This window comes from Toxorhynchites rutilus, chromosome 3 (assembly GCF_029784135.1).
Source record: "Toxorhynchites rutilus septentrionalis strain SRP chromosome 3, ASM2978413v1, whole genome shotgun sequence".
NCBI classification, from domain to species: Eukaryota; Metazoa; Arthropoda; class Insecta; order Diptera; family Culicidae; genus Toxorhynchites; species Toxorhynchites rutilus.
In genome coordinates, this window is record NC_073746.1 from 200966260 (window position 1) to 200980652 (window position 14393).

General features: G+C 38.2%; 1 protein-coding gene across 5 annotated transcripts in view; it reads right to left on the reverse strand.

Annotated features, from left to right (window-relative positions):
* LOC129775756 (GAS2-like protein pickled eggs) overlaps positions 1–14393 on the reverse strand; it is a 71939-nt gene that overhangs the window by 50060 nt on the left and 7486 nt on the right. The window lies entirely within an intron of this gene.

Consider the following 14393-nt stretch of genomic DNA (forward strand, 5'->3'; position numbering starts at 1 on the left):
ACTATGATATTGTTACAAATTTAAACAATGCCGCAAACGTGATATGCACCTAGGCACGTTCCTTTCACTGACCGCATCTCAAAAAAAATCGCCGAGAAACCCCTTATGCGGTTTAATCATACATCTGGGCAGGGTCCAACATTTTAGAAGATGAACATTGAAAATCGACTCTTCTCTCAGCCGTTTTGTTTCGACTAGGACTCAGCCCCGTTCTAGGCGGCCATGTTTTTGGTGCTAACATCTCGAGGATGAAAGAGCTGAGATTTATACGATTACCCTACTGACAGCTCTGTCAGCTGAAGTATAGGCACTTTTAAAGTTTCGAACCCTGAGATGTTGGCACCATCCGAGTACGTAGCGTTAAGAGCAATGATGACTGACGATCTATTCTAGCAATAGGTTATTCTAGTTGACGTGACGAATGAATGAAATCAACCTCTTCATTCAACCTGTCTTCAATTCATCACTACTACAAGCCCTGACATTAGTCTCGTTGTCCGCGTACACAATCTTATTTTAACGTCAATTTGAAGTGAAATGAAAACTTGATTTCTGATGCAAAAAAATAGTTACTTCATGAATGGACCAGGGGTACGACTAAAACGTCAAATCCCTCATATTGCCAGTGTACCCAATATTGCTGCGGTTCACTGACATTTCGGTTCAATCAATTACTGTTGTTTACAACTCGGTCCGGTTATATAGTCGAATAGTGGCTAACTTTAAACTCCATGTTAAATGTGAACACCTCCATGTGAAACCGAAATATGGAAATCGCTCATGCAGTTAGAATAAAACAGCGCATTTTTCGATTTCAATCCTCGTAAATGATATGTTGATAAACAAATGACGCCATATTGATTTTGATTTTGGGTAGCCTATATTCAATTGATGTTTAACCCCTGGAATGGACAGCTCCATTGTTTACCCACCGTTAACTCAAACATCGATACATACACAAAGTAAATAAAATGCCAGGTATATTACTCCCCGCTTTTTTGATGTAGTGGTAGGCATAGAAAAAAAAGCAAAACAATTATTTCAACATGACAATTGTTTTTTTTTAAATTAGCTTCTTTATCATGAAGAGTGTGTGTACCACAAAAGCGAAGTAATATACCTAGTATTCTATTTACGTTGATACATGCATGCATGATACACGAGAGATAGAAACGAATTCAGAGTGAATGCGATCTGGCGTAGTGGTAACATCCATACCTCTCACGCAGAGATCATGAGTTAAATTCTCACTCCCGATATTCTTCCAAAAATGGAAGTGACGTGACGAACCAGTCGAAATTTGTTGAAGGTCACTATAATAGAGACAAAAAAAAACGGATTTAGTGTGACATGTGCCTCGTTGCTAGCGTACTCATAATAAATAATAAATAATAAATACTCAATTTCATTCTAACGTCCATATGAAGTGGAACGAAAACTTAATTTTTGATGCAAAAAAGTAGTTACACCATTAATGGACGGCTCCGTTGTTTACCCACCATGAACTCAAACATCGATACATGTGAGAGAGAAACGAATTCAGCCTGGGGGAGTCACTTCAATATGCAACGAAGTCCATTTGAGTGGAATGAATGAAATGAGATAGTCGAGTCGTAGAGGGAGAGGGAGGAACTAAACGCCTGAATGACTGTTGAATCATGTTGACGGATAAACTGTTAGAAGAAGCACTTATTTCCAATTGAACGCAAAGGCAGATTTCTTCATGGTTATCTGGCGTAGTGGTTAACATTCGTACCTCTCACGCTAAAGGTCACGAGTTCAATGCTCACTCCCGTCATTCTTTTTTCGGACAGGATGAAAAGCCGTGGTTCGAGTGGCGAAACAGCCAAAAACGTTGAAAGTCACTATAATACAGAAAAAAGTGACTCTAAATAGATTTCGACCGTAATATCCGTTTTATACAACAGACATTTACTGGAATCCAAAGCTCTCTGTAAGCGAGTCTGTTCTAACCCTCGCCATATTCAACGGCCACCCTCAAGTGGGAACACCACATCTTTTATAGCATATATTTGTTTTGTTATATTTTTTTCCCTTCAATTTAATTTTTGTTCAACAAACGTTTAAAATTGGAACCTGATTTGTTGATTGGGTCAATTAGAGCAGCTTACGGGAGATTGATGTCGTTCGACGGTATGCACTGAAAGCATCAAGTATACATTAGGTATGCGGTTTCATTGGTAACGGTTCGGCGAATATACAGGTCGGTCGCTTCGGCAATTGAATTTTAAGTCCTTTCATCGAGTTTCACATTAGACGGTATTTTTGGACTCGCCTTCGTTGACTTTATATAGGTAACAATGTCTCTGGAGGCTCTACTTTTTCACATCGTCCACATCAACACTGGTGTGTTGACGAAGCTCGCATGGTGTATTATGCGGGCGTGCATTCACAATAGCTTCAGCTTGCATACCTACGGAATACTGTGCCCAGCTTTCGCATGTAAGGCTGCTCATTGCAGTTTTGATAGATCTCCCATGAGCTCCCATGCACCGCCCACGGGGGGAACGGGGGAAACATTTGACATTGGTGAAGACAACTGCTGAATCCTCATGAATCCGTTTAGCCTGATACTTCAGGATACGCTCGGCTCCGATGAAGTTTCTCCCATTAACGGAATAGACCACTTCGTCTACCTATGAAGCGTCGGATGCAGCAGTGGCGTATCCCTTCTCCTGGTACTCGCGGGTCTGACGATGAAGGTTCTCATTCAGTGCTTCTTCTCGTTGCATGCACAGCTATGATGTTGCAGAGCTGTGGGAAAGCTGTCCGCGAGATCCACCTGATCATATAGGGTTGGGGAAAAAGAAATGTCGTATTTCTGATCGATATTTGACGCTTTATTCAACACCCGGCTGCGAACCGCCCAAAATTTGTTTTTTTTGTTATCAATAACATTCATGTTTTCTTACTAAGCCCAAGTTCATGAGTCCAATCGCAGAACTGTTCATTGATTGATCTTATAATCGACCCCGTTGAATTTACCTTTTACTAAAAAAAATCCTAGTACTTCTACCAAAACTCATTACTATAATATCAGATTATTTTCAGACACAATTCTCGTTCAAGATTTTTCAACCACTTGCAAACAATTGTTTCTCCGTTACATGGAATAAATGTTTGATACAGAAAATATGATAGAATGAAGACAGATCCCTCCCCTCTTTTCCCCTTAGAGAGGGGGGAGGAGTGTCTATTCACCATAGAAACGTTTCGTGACACCTAAAATCTTCACATGCCAAATTTGATATTTTCTTGATTAGTTTTCGAGTCATGCAGAAATTTGTTTTTCATTTGAACGGCAGCTCCCTCTTAGAGAGGGGATGGAGTGTCTAACCACCGTGAAAACATTTATTGCGCCCTAAAACCTCCATATACCTAATTGAAACAAAAAGAATTGAAAATCGTTTGCTTGATTAATTCTCGAACAATGCAGAAATTTGTGTTTCATTTGTATGGCAGTCCCCCACCCCCCGCCGCCATCCCTTAGAATGGAAGAAGGAGTATCTAACCACCATAGAATCATTTATTGCACCCTAAAATTTCACATGCCAAATTTGGTTTCGATAAATTCTCGAGTAATGCAGAAATTTGTGTTTCATTTGTATGGCAGCCCTCCTTAGAGAGGGGGGTGGGCTGTCTAACCACAATAGAAACATTTATTGCACCCTACAACCTTAACATGCCAAATTTCGCTTCATTTGCTTGATTAATTCTCGAGTAATGCAGAAATTTGTGTTCTATTTGTATGGCAGTGTGTCTAACTACCATAGAAACATTTATTGCACCCTAAAACCTCTAGATGCCTAATTTGGTTGCATTTTCTTGATTTATTCTTGAGTAATGTAGAAATTTGTGTTTCATTTGTATGGCAGCATCCCCTTAGAGGGGGGGAGGGGTCTCAAACTATCACGAAAACCTTCCCCGGCCCCAAAAACCCCTACATACCAATTTTCATGTCGATCGGTTCAGTAGTTTCCGAGTCCATAAGAATCAGACAGACAGACAGACGAAAAAGACGGGTGGGTAATGTCGGGGACATAACCGGAGTGACGTAGGACTATACAAAGGGGACAGCTTTTGTTAAATATATATTTCAAATATATTGTTTTATTTTCTTCTCCTACGTGAATACCTACCTATCTACCTGAAAAATTGATTAGTTTACTGTTTAATCACTCGATATCCCCATCTTGTTCGGTTAAACCTTCCTGTTTAGCTTTTGCGTTTGCCACTCGCCACAGCTTTCACAGTTGGAAAATTTCTTCCCATCCAGCTTGTGACATGTTGGTCAGTAAATTAAATTTAATGCGACGTGCCGGAGAAACACTCAGTGTCACATTTGAGGCGATTTAAACCTGTAATCGAACATTTCCGATGACAGTGGTACAGTGTCGACTTTCAATGTGGGGTCATAATTCGGACCCCGAACTCTATGTTTACAAAAATGTCGCATTACAGATCCATCCAATTAGTTCAATGTCGAGCTAAATATAAATTACTGTACTTTCAATCTAGAAGCAAATTAAGAATTGGTGAAAATTGGATAATCGGGAAAGTCCCCAACCATCAATAAGCTCAGAACAACTGCCAAATTCACATACTCATCATATCCTGGCAAACAAATTATAAAAAAATCAATTTGTGTTTTATTATTATTTTGGATATTATTTTAGAATGCATTGAACTGTATTCCGTAAACTCTTTTTTGGAAGGTTTAATGGCCCTGATAAGCGCCGTGTTTTATGGAATGGTTCCAATTTAGAAAACTTAGTACTCGTGGTTTAAAAAAAAACCATTTCGAACGCCCTCGATGCCGCCTTGTTCTGGATTTGCCGCCAAAGCAGTTTGTATAAAGAACAAACTTTTTTCTTTTGCTACCTGATGCCGTTTTGCGATTGCGTTTGCCACTCGCCACTCGCTGCAACTGCCTGTTGTCTTGATGTCCACTGAACCGAATGTGTTCTGTTCCGAATGCGGGTTTTCTTATCGTCGCGAGCAGCTTTGCCAGCTAACTCGATCACTTCGGCGGCCGAAGCTATATAACGCCGGCTAGGTGGACTGGTACACTGGTACTAACGCGCTCGGCCTAGCTACCCTTGCGGGGAACTCCAGATCAACACGGTTCGAGCGGGATTTTGCCTTTCCCTTCACTTTTCCTCCTTTACCATGTCCAGGCATGGCTGCTTGGGTTGGTTTGTTGATGTGTTGTGATGCGAACCGATGTGGTGTACGGTTTGGATGAGAATGATCCTTTCGGCAGCGGAGCGGGGATTTTTAAGCTGACTGGCTGGCTCGAGAATTACGCATGTGTGAGACTGCGACCAATGTTTCCCTCATTTTTTTCTTTTTCCTTTCCAATCGTGCTTCATTCTATTTCGCTGCTGCTCTGGTTGCCCGTTTTTGGTCGGTACGATTTGAGGAGTACAAAATGGACCAATCAAAAATGGGCACATAGTGCATTAGGACAATGCTTGATATTTCACAATTATTCAATTATTTATCTCAAGAAAAATGAAATGTTATTCGTTATGATAGATGCGTAGATATATTTCCTATCAATTGATGCAAAAACCTTTGCGATCTATTGAGAAATGCTCGAGTTATAAGCGTTCCAAATCTTGCATTTTTTCCTACTTGTTCAGTGCCTAGATTTCCATTTCACCCCCTATATCTTCCGGTTAGACGTAGTCCCACGTCAAAACCATTTTTATATACATAGATACTTAAAATTATCCAATTTAAGTCAAATATGCGCCGTTTTGTTCGCAAACTTGTTGCCATTTAGAAGGCAACTTCATTATCCCCCCCCTTATAAACCCCCCCCCCCCCCTCCCTCCTTATTTGAAAAAAAACTCAGACAGTCGGTTTTCGCAAGCCTTTTTTGAGGCCCACATAGTATCACCAAGAGCGTTTTGCATGGACAGGAAGAGATGATAATCACTTGGAGCCAGGTCCGGACTATACGGTGGGTGCAATAGGACATCCCATCCGAGCTCCCGTAGCTTCTGGCGGGTCATCAAAGATGTGTGAGGACGAGCGTTGTCCTGGTGGAAAACAACACCATTCCTATTGATCATTTCTGGCCGCTTCTGGTCAATCGCCTGCTTCGAACGGTCAAGATGCTCACAGTAGGTAGAGAACCGAGTTGAGGGTCTGGCCATAGTTGAGCAGCTCATAGTGGATAATTCCCTTCTAATCTCGCCAAACACACAGCAAAACCTTCCTGGCTGTCAATCCGGGCTTGGCGATGGTTTGGGCCGGCTCATCGCGTTTCGACCACGACTTTTTTCGCTTTAGGTTGTCGTACGTGATCCACTTTTCATTACCAGTCACCATCTTCTTCAAAAATGGGTCGAGTTCGTTCCGTTTCAGCAGTGCATTGCAGGAGTTGATTCGGTCTAAAAGATTTTTTTGCGTCAACTCGTGTGGCACCCATACATCCAGCTTTTTTAGTAATCCAATCTTCTGCAAATGGTTCCAAACGGTTTTATGGTTTATACCCAGTTCCTGGACAATCGAGCGAGTACTCACATGCCGGTCTACTTGGATGATTGTAACGATTTTATCGGTTTCCACGACGATTGGCCTGCCAGTGCAGGGTGTATCTTTGACAGCCACTACACCAGACAAAATCGATCAAACCAACGCTGTGCTGTGCGAATCGTTACAGTATCGGGTCCATAAACTACACGATTTTTTCCGGCCGCCTTCGTTGCAGTTTTACCTCGCAGGTAGTAAAAACGTAAAATATGGCGAATTTCTTGCTTGGTGGACTCCATCTTTGACGCGCTATAACTTGAGACTGAAAAGGACAATCACAACACTGTCATAACGACACTTGTAGCACAGATTGTCATCTTTAAATAGCCTTATAGTATGACCCGATGCGATAAGTATAACACAAGATATGTTTAAGTGTTGCCATATATTGACAATATACGACATTTCTTTTTCCCCAACCCAATATCACCAGATTAGAATCATTCACTCCGACACACGAGTAGAGCCATCATTTCTCACACTTGTCGCAAGTCTATATTAATAAAAATGGGAGGGAAAATGGGTTGGTAAGCGTGGAACCAGAGGAAAGAATGGAGGAATTTGAGCTGTCTTTATTTTGTTGTGTTCGTTTCTTCCTGTAGATCAATACGGCGGAGAGAAAATCGGAAAATTTTCGGAAAGACCCGAGATTCCTATCTATCGTCCAATTTAACTGTCTTGTTGTATTCCTTTTTTATGTGTCAAATATGTATAATTTTGGGCGGGACGAAGTTGGTGATTTTGAGTAATTTTGTAATTTATTTAGAAATATACGTAAATCGAGCACACATGCTTGTAGAAGAAGGACAAAAACAAATAGCAAATTGAAGTACAAATCAGAATCATGTATTTATTTTTCAGCATAGACACCGAGCATAACACATCTCTCCCAATGTGTTTTTTCATACCGTTACTAAAAATTCTACCGACTTCTCCAGAACTCAGAACGTGATAGCTGCTTTCACCTTATTGCCCGAGCTGTAATGATTATCCTTAAGGTCTATCTTGAGATTAGGGAAAAAATTCCAGACCCAAAGTCGGGAAAATACGGAGCAGTAATTAAAAATTTGATAACAGCGCGTTGTTTAATTCGCGTTTACATAGCATCAGAAAACAACGCTATTTTCCACAACTCGAAACAAACTGAATAAAAGTCATGCCTTAAAAATGCGCAGGCGTGTAGAGGAGAAATAGTACTTCCACATGCCACCAGGCGCGCTTCCGAAATTTATTTAGTTCGTCTTCTACAAGCATGAGGGTATTACCAGGGATGGTAAAAAATCACATTCAACGATCAATGAATAAGTATATTCCTCTAGTCGGATGTTTTTAAATCACCCCCAGCAGGCGAGGCTCTTTTATTCTTCATATGTACACAAAGAGAATACTTGGAACGGTGAGCTACCAAGATCTCAAAAAAGCAATATGAAAGCGGAATCCCCACTGCTTGCACTCTCGAAGCATTACTTCTACTACTCAAGTTTTATCGTGAGTGCAAGCCACAAACGATTAATCCTATTCCATAGAGCGGATGATGAGTTCTTGATCAGAAAGTGTAACAAGAGACGATCAACTGAAATCTTACGACACTCATCGAGGGATTTTTAATTCTCTATTGTACTGACCGCAGTGAGTGACTGACTCAGTCTCGTGTCGACTTTATTTTGCTGTCGTCTCCCGCCCGATAAACAGCAGACGGGTAATGTATGCAATTGATTAATTTTATTACCAGCAGATTTGGGCGAATCTCATCCCGCCCAAAATCGTTTTTTAGATTCCAATAATTCTGAACATTCACATTTCTCTCCAAATATTTTTTCCAATAGTAATTTAATTAGTGACTTCACGAAACACCTTTCGAATTCGATTGAATTTCAGACCCTTTTTTATTTTGTAGATAAAACGGATCACATATTTGATTAATTCAATTAATTGTGGTTACGTTCTTCGTTGCGAATAAATGTAATGACTTAGTATGGACGTATGTTATTCATATATCGTGGACTTCCGACATATGTGGCAGTAGATTTATCGAACGACTAATGTTTTTTTTATATAAACTTGTTGCATCTCTCAAGTGTACATACTGCTTTGACCGCAGATTTGCATGGTTGAATCTTGTTGGTTGTCGAATGAATACTGTTGGAACAATACGTATCGCAGCAAATGATTATCAACATCCTACCTTATCATCAAACGGTATGCGAATAATTTCAGTGAACCGACGGCATTGGAATATATGCTTTGTGAGGACCACACAATTATTATCAGAGCGAATAAACGTCCGACTGGAAGTCATGAACATCAATTCAATGTGCCCAAGATAAATTCATCCTTTGAAGGTCATTAACCTTTCTAAAGATGATCAGATGGAATATATTTCAATGTCGTCTGGAATACCCTGTCCAACACCTTATGATCGTAATATTGTTTTTGCTATTATTCTGATGTTTCATAACACGGCACTCTATTGATTATTCGCCGAAAATGAATAAAAAATATCCTTGAAGTTAGCCTACGGTTTTAGTAGCAGTGCAATATGGTGAGCCAGTCTCAGGATAAGAAAACATTTAAAAATAAAGCTTTTTTTTTAATGAATCAATAGTAAAACAAATCGTCAAAAAATTCCTCAGCTTTGTGATAGCAGATAATCATTATCCATTTGAGTTGTATGAGTATTCCATCCCCCCACAAACTGTGGATAGTCTATCTGCATACAAATTATGTAGAGTTCCACAATCCAAAAAAATTATGAGCAAATATTTACGTGCTTACACAAAAAAAACACATGTTGACATATTTGCGCTAATTTATGTTTTTTGATTAATTCAAGGTAATCAAGGTCTTTTCTAGACACCAGTTTACTCGGCCCCGAAAAAAGTGGACTGTATTTGGGCTGGCGGAAAAATATATCTCGCAAGACCACGTGTTCGATGTCGTAATAGCCTTGGCCAATAACGCATTTACATTAACTCATAAAATTAGTGATTTGAGGGGGATTATTGTTTAATTGATTAATTTAATTGATTAATTGATTAATTTAATCACCATCTGAGAAATCCTCTGTGAAACATGAAACATTAAAGTCGTCCTATCTGCTGTAGCGCATTTTTTTATTTTACCCAGTTTCATCGAAGTAAACGCGCTCGGAAAGGAAAATTGAACGCCCGGACGAGAGAGCGAGAATCGTAAAGCGTACGTTATAGAGACACTCATTCCCATGGAGCAAATTCTTGTTAGGAGTTGAAAATAAAACGAGGAAGGAGAGTAATTCAATTATTCGAACTAGTTTCAGTCTAGCAATGCTTTGGTCAACTCAGAGTTACCAAGAGAAAATCATTTGGTTATGATGGGTGAGGATTAATAGTTAGTCGCAGTTTGCACAGATTGCGATCTGTGCAGTTTGCGATTAATCGTAAATCACATCATGCTCCCTTGTTTTCCATCCTTGGGTATTACCTATCAACATATCCTCGTAATCATGATTTCTGTACTGCGCACCTAGTATTTGTAATTTAAAGAAATATATTTGGATTGATAGTATCTTAAAAAGTGGGAAAATTTCATGTAAAAAAATGCATGGGTGGATAAGAGAAAAATGTTCGGAATGGGAGAAGTACTTTAATAAAACAAATAAAGCAAATCATTAGTAATCCTTTATATCTTGGAAGTTTTAAGACAATTCAATAAAATGCGTAATTTTGATAAGCAGTTTTATGTGTATAATTTCCAGCGAATACACTCTTCAGAAAACGAATGTGGGACGTAGAAGATGTTCACTCTTATTCCACAATCGGATCGGATTCATTCTTTCAAATAAAATAAAATAAATACCGTTTTGTCTCAAATTCCGAACACCTCATTTTTAAATGTAAATTTACTGAACTTTAATATTTTCAATAATTGAATAATCAATACCCCGACATTCTTTGTGGTGTAGGCTTCACTTTAACATCATTCACAGGTATCGATACTTTATATAACTTAAAATATTAAGTATATGCAAAAAAGTGACTGTCAAAACCAGCGATAAAATGTTTACGTTAGCAAATTCGGAATTTGAATCAAGTTTCGAAGCACAATATCCAAAATTTTGGGAGTGTTATATTTTTTTATAAGAATAAGAAGAGTAGCTAATTCGCTTTGATTTGATATATCGATCATCTGGATCGGTCTAGTAGCTCAAAAGTTATGATTTTAAAAAAAATTTGCATTTTGGGTGTTCAGAATTTGAGACAAATGTAATCAAACATATTTTTAGTTTTTCATCATGAATATGAATTTGTAAATTAATTTTATGGTAGCCAAATGAAAGAAAAGGCTCTATTGTATCTAAAAACCACATTAATTTCGCGGAAAAGTACCATTTTGAGTAATGAGACACTGTTCAATGGCCAAAAAAGCTTAAGTGTTCGGAATTCGAGACAAAACGGCATCGTAAATAAAGAGACGATTCCAACAGTTCCAATCAGACCCAATGGCTCTGCCACATGATGACTAATTTACGACGCAAAACAGACGTCAATATAATTCGATGTCGAACGGATTGCGGAAAGCACCTGATTTCTTATCAAATCTTACTCAAATTAAGTCGATCGGTTTGCATGATCCAAATAGCGTATCTTTCGGATAATTTTGACTCGATCAGATTTCAGAACAAGGGTGGTCATGTCTCAAATGTCGAAGTAATTCCGCATATATTTTGCGTACATCATCTTGAAAAATCTCTTAGGCCTCTAGTTTACCAGCATGAGCTAATATAACACAGCCATATAATCAATTGTTGTTGAATGATAACACAAAAAACGAATTGCTAATCAGGCCAAGACTTCTGTTCGTGATCTGCAATGTCTAATTTTATATGTCAGAACCACTTGTTGTGAGCCCATTTGTATGAGCCTCGGGAGATGCGAGGTAATCAGTAGCAATAATCGAATGAACGAAAGGTCTTTGACATTACGTTATGTAAAAGTGACTACTCTTGAAGGGTTCACGTAAAGAATACCAATTCAATTTCACGATTGCCTTCACATAGTAGTTTCAATGCATACTCATACATCCAAATGTTTCGGACAGTGTACAGCATAGAATCACATAAAACGAAGCAAACGCCATCCTGCCGATCAGTGTGTATATTGAAACTATTTCACGCTCCCCTGAAGTAATGCCTGATTCGGTTCAAGAGCGCAATCTGATGGATCGGTTTCATATGTATTGTTTCAACTATATAAATTTTTATCAGTTAGCAGTAGTGTTATCATAAACTTCGATAAGCGTTCGAAGTTTCAGTTGTATTTTTCTTCGAAATGGGACGCAAAATTACTAACTCCCACAAACGCTGCTATCAACAACCGAATCGTTCTAATTCTATCATTTTGAGGAAGAAAACACTTAACAATCACTTTCGATTGGAACCTTAATGAAACTCATTCGAGCAAGCAACAATGATTCATACAGTATTTTCATGCACACATAAAAGAAGACGCTCTTTGTTGATTTAATATAACCAGCAAACAAAAATTTAAAGCTCAAAAATTAAGGTAATATCCAGAAAACTGTAAAAAGTTCAGAAAACTGAAACACGATTTTTCTATTGATCTTGAAAAGAAGTAAATGGTAAATGAAGAAGAAAGTGGTCAAATGATCAGGGACATACTTTGTTTTTTTTTAACAAATTTTATGTTCTAGGTTCGACATTTAATTTACGTTTTGGAATTCTAGAGCGGTTGAATCAGTGGTCCCCTGATTTACTACGGAAAGTACTACAGCCTCCGAACCACTTGTAGTATAAGAGGGTGGAAAAAGTGGAGAGGGTCAAACCCAATTTTTTTTAAATATCGTATGGTGCTATTGAAGGACATTAATGATTTCCGTTTATAGGCGCAATGCATTCCTTAGGAATAGAATAAACAGACTTTTTACAGTCCATCTCACCCTCATTGGCAACTTCCATTTCACCTCACCAGTACAATTATTTCAATAACTTAAATTTTTCACTCACAAATGAGTTCACTTTTGCGTACATACCAATTATTGCTCCTTTCTCAACTCGCAAACCTAAATATAACCATCAGTGAATTGAATTTTGAAATTAAACAACTTTTCCAGTTTTGATTAGTATTCATTGTCATAGGGTGGTTTAAATATTATAGAATAGCATGTAGAAGGGGTTCTCATTAACAGAATTTTGAATTGGATAATGTAACTATGTAACTGGTTTGTAAACAGAGACACATCTTGCATCGAAGTGGCCTAGGATGATTGGAAAAATTTGTACCAAATCATCTTTGAACTTGCTGCCCCAAAACAACGTGTTAATAAAACCGGTCACTTCTGCTAACATACTTTAATCGACGACGTCGTTTAGAGCACGGCTTTGATCAGACGATTGGCGAAATAAGGTCAACATATAATAATGCACTGAGAGTACTTCAGGTTTCTCTTTGTGGCGCACGAATGAAAATATTCGTAGCAAAAATCACTAATATTGATTTTTACCCATGCAGTCTTCCTGTCTAGACGAATGCTAACGTAACCAAACTACCGATCTCGTGATGGAAATGTAAGCAGCAATTCAAGTTTCAGCGAATCTCGATGAGATTATCATTTATCAGATTAATATTAAGAAATATGTTTCTAGAAGTTCAATACATATAACATGAACTCGTTTAGTGTTCATAATTTCCCCGATTACCAGGTGTATAAATATGAAACCGGAAGTTTTTCATTAAAAATACAATTTTAATATTCACAAACGATTTAAAATATTTTATTCGAAGTAATGGCCATGGGAAAATACACCTTCCCATCTGTCAATGAATTCATGAATGCCTCGCCGAAAAAACCATCGGGCCTTTTTGCACATTTTCACAATAACTGAAGTGCGGATCAGCGAGTGCGCGTCCCATCGATGAAAACAAATGGCAATCAGAATGAGCTTAATATCGTAATAAAATGAGCGGCATACGGTGGTTAATCCCAATTGAGTAACTCAACAGATTCCCTGCCCGATCTAGTTCGGTGTGACGAGGCATTGGCATCAGGGAAAATCACTTTGTGTTGTCTTTTCTGATATACCGGTCGTTTTTGGAACAGACCCATGACATTGCGATTTGCCAAGATTGCCAATTGGTTTACCGCAAGCTCACATCACAATTCTATGTCAATCGGAAACTGTTTTTCATAATACGCGTGAGCCCACATTTTCGGTTATTAATTTTCAGCAAATCAATATCCTTTCGCGGCTTCGTCTAAGCGCACAACGCGATCTCTCCTAACGAACGTACATTTAGTGCCGTTCATTCACAGTGGCAGGCATGGAAAAGCCCACCTTTCATTTGATAGAATTTTATTGAATTGTTTGTTAACTATTACTTTTTCAAGTAATTAACAGGTTTTGCTTTTTTTTTCTATCAGATTTTGTTTACTCCCTTACATGACAGTGTTGCATACATACATTGAACATACATTGCATACATTGAACAAATATGCGTTGACAAAAATAAAAGCCCAACCCCAAAAAATTATATTAAAATTCCTCAAAACCCTTAAGTAACCTCTTGTTTCTTCATGTTGTGACAGTTAGAGCTGTGTGGTATTGTTAGTAATCGATATTGCAGTGTATCATTGTATTAAAAACAGCATTAGATAACGATTTTCTGAATTTTGTTTGAATATAAAACAGTTTTGTTAAGTAAAAATAGCAATTTCATTTTAAATTATTACATTTCATTACATGTAATAATTACATTTCATTATAAAAACAATATTTTTCATTGCATTTTCATCATATTTATTTCATTTCATTTAAACCAAACGTTTTATTTCAA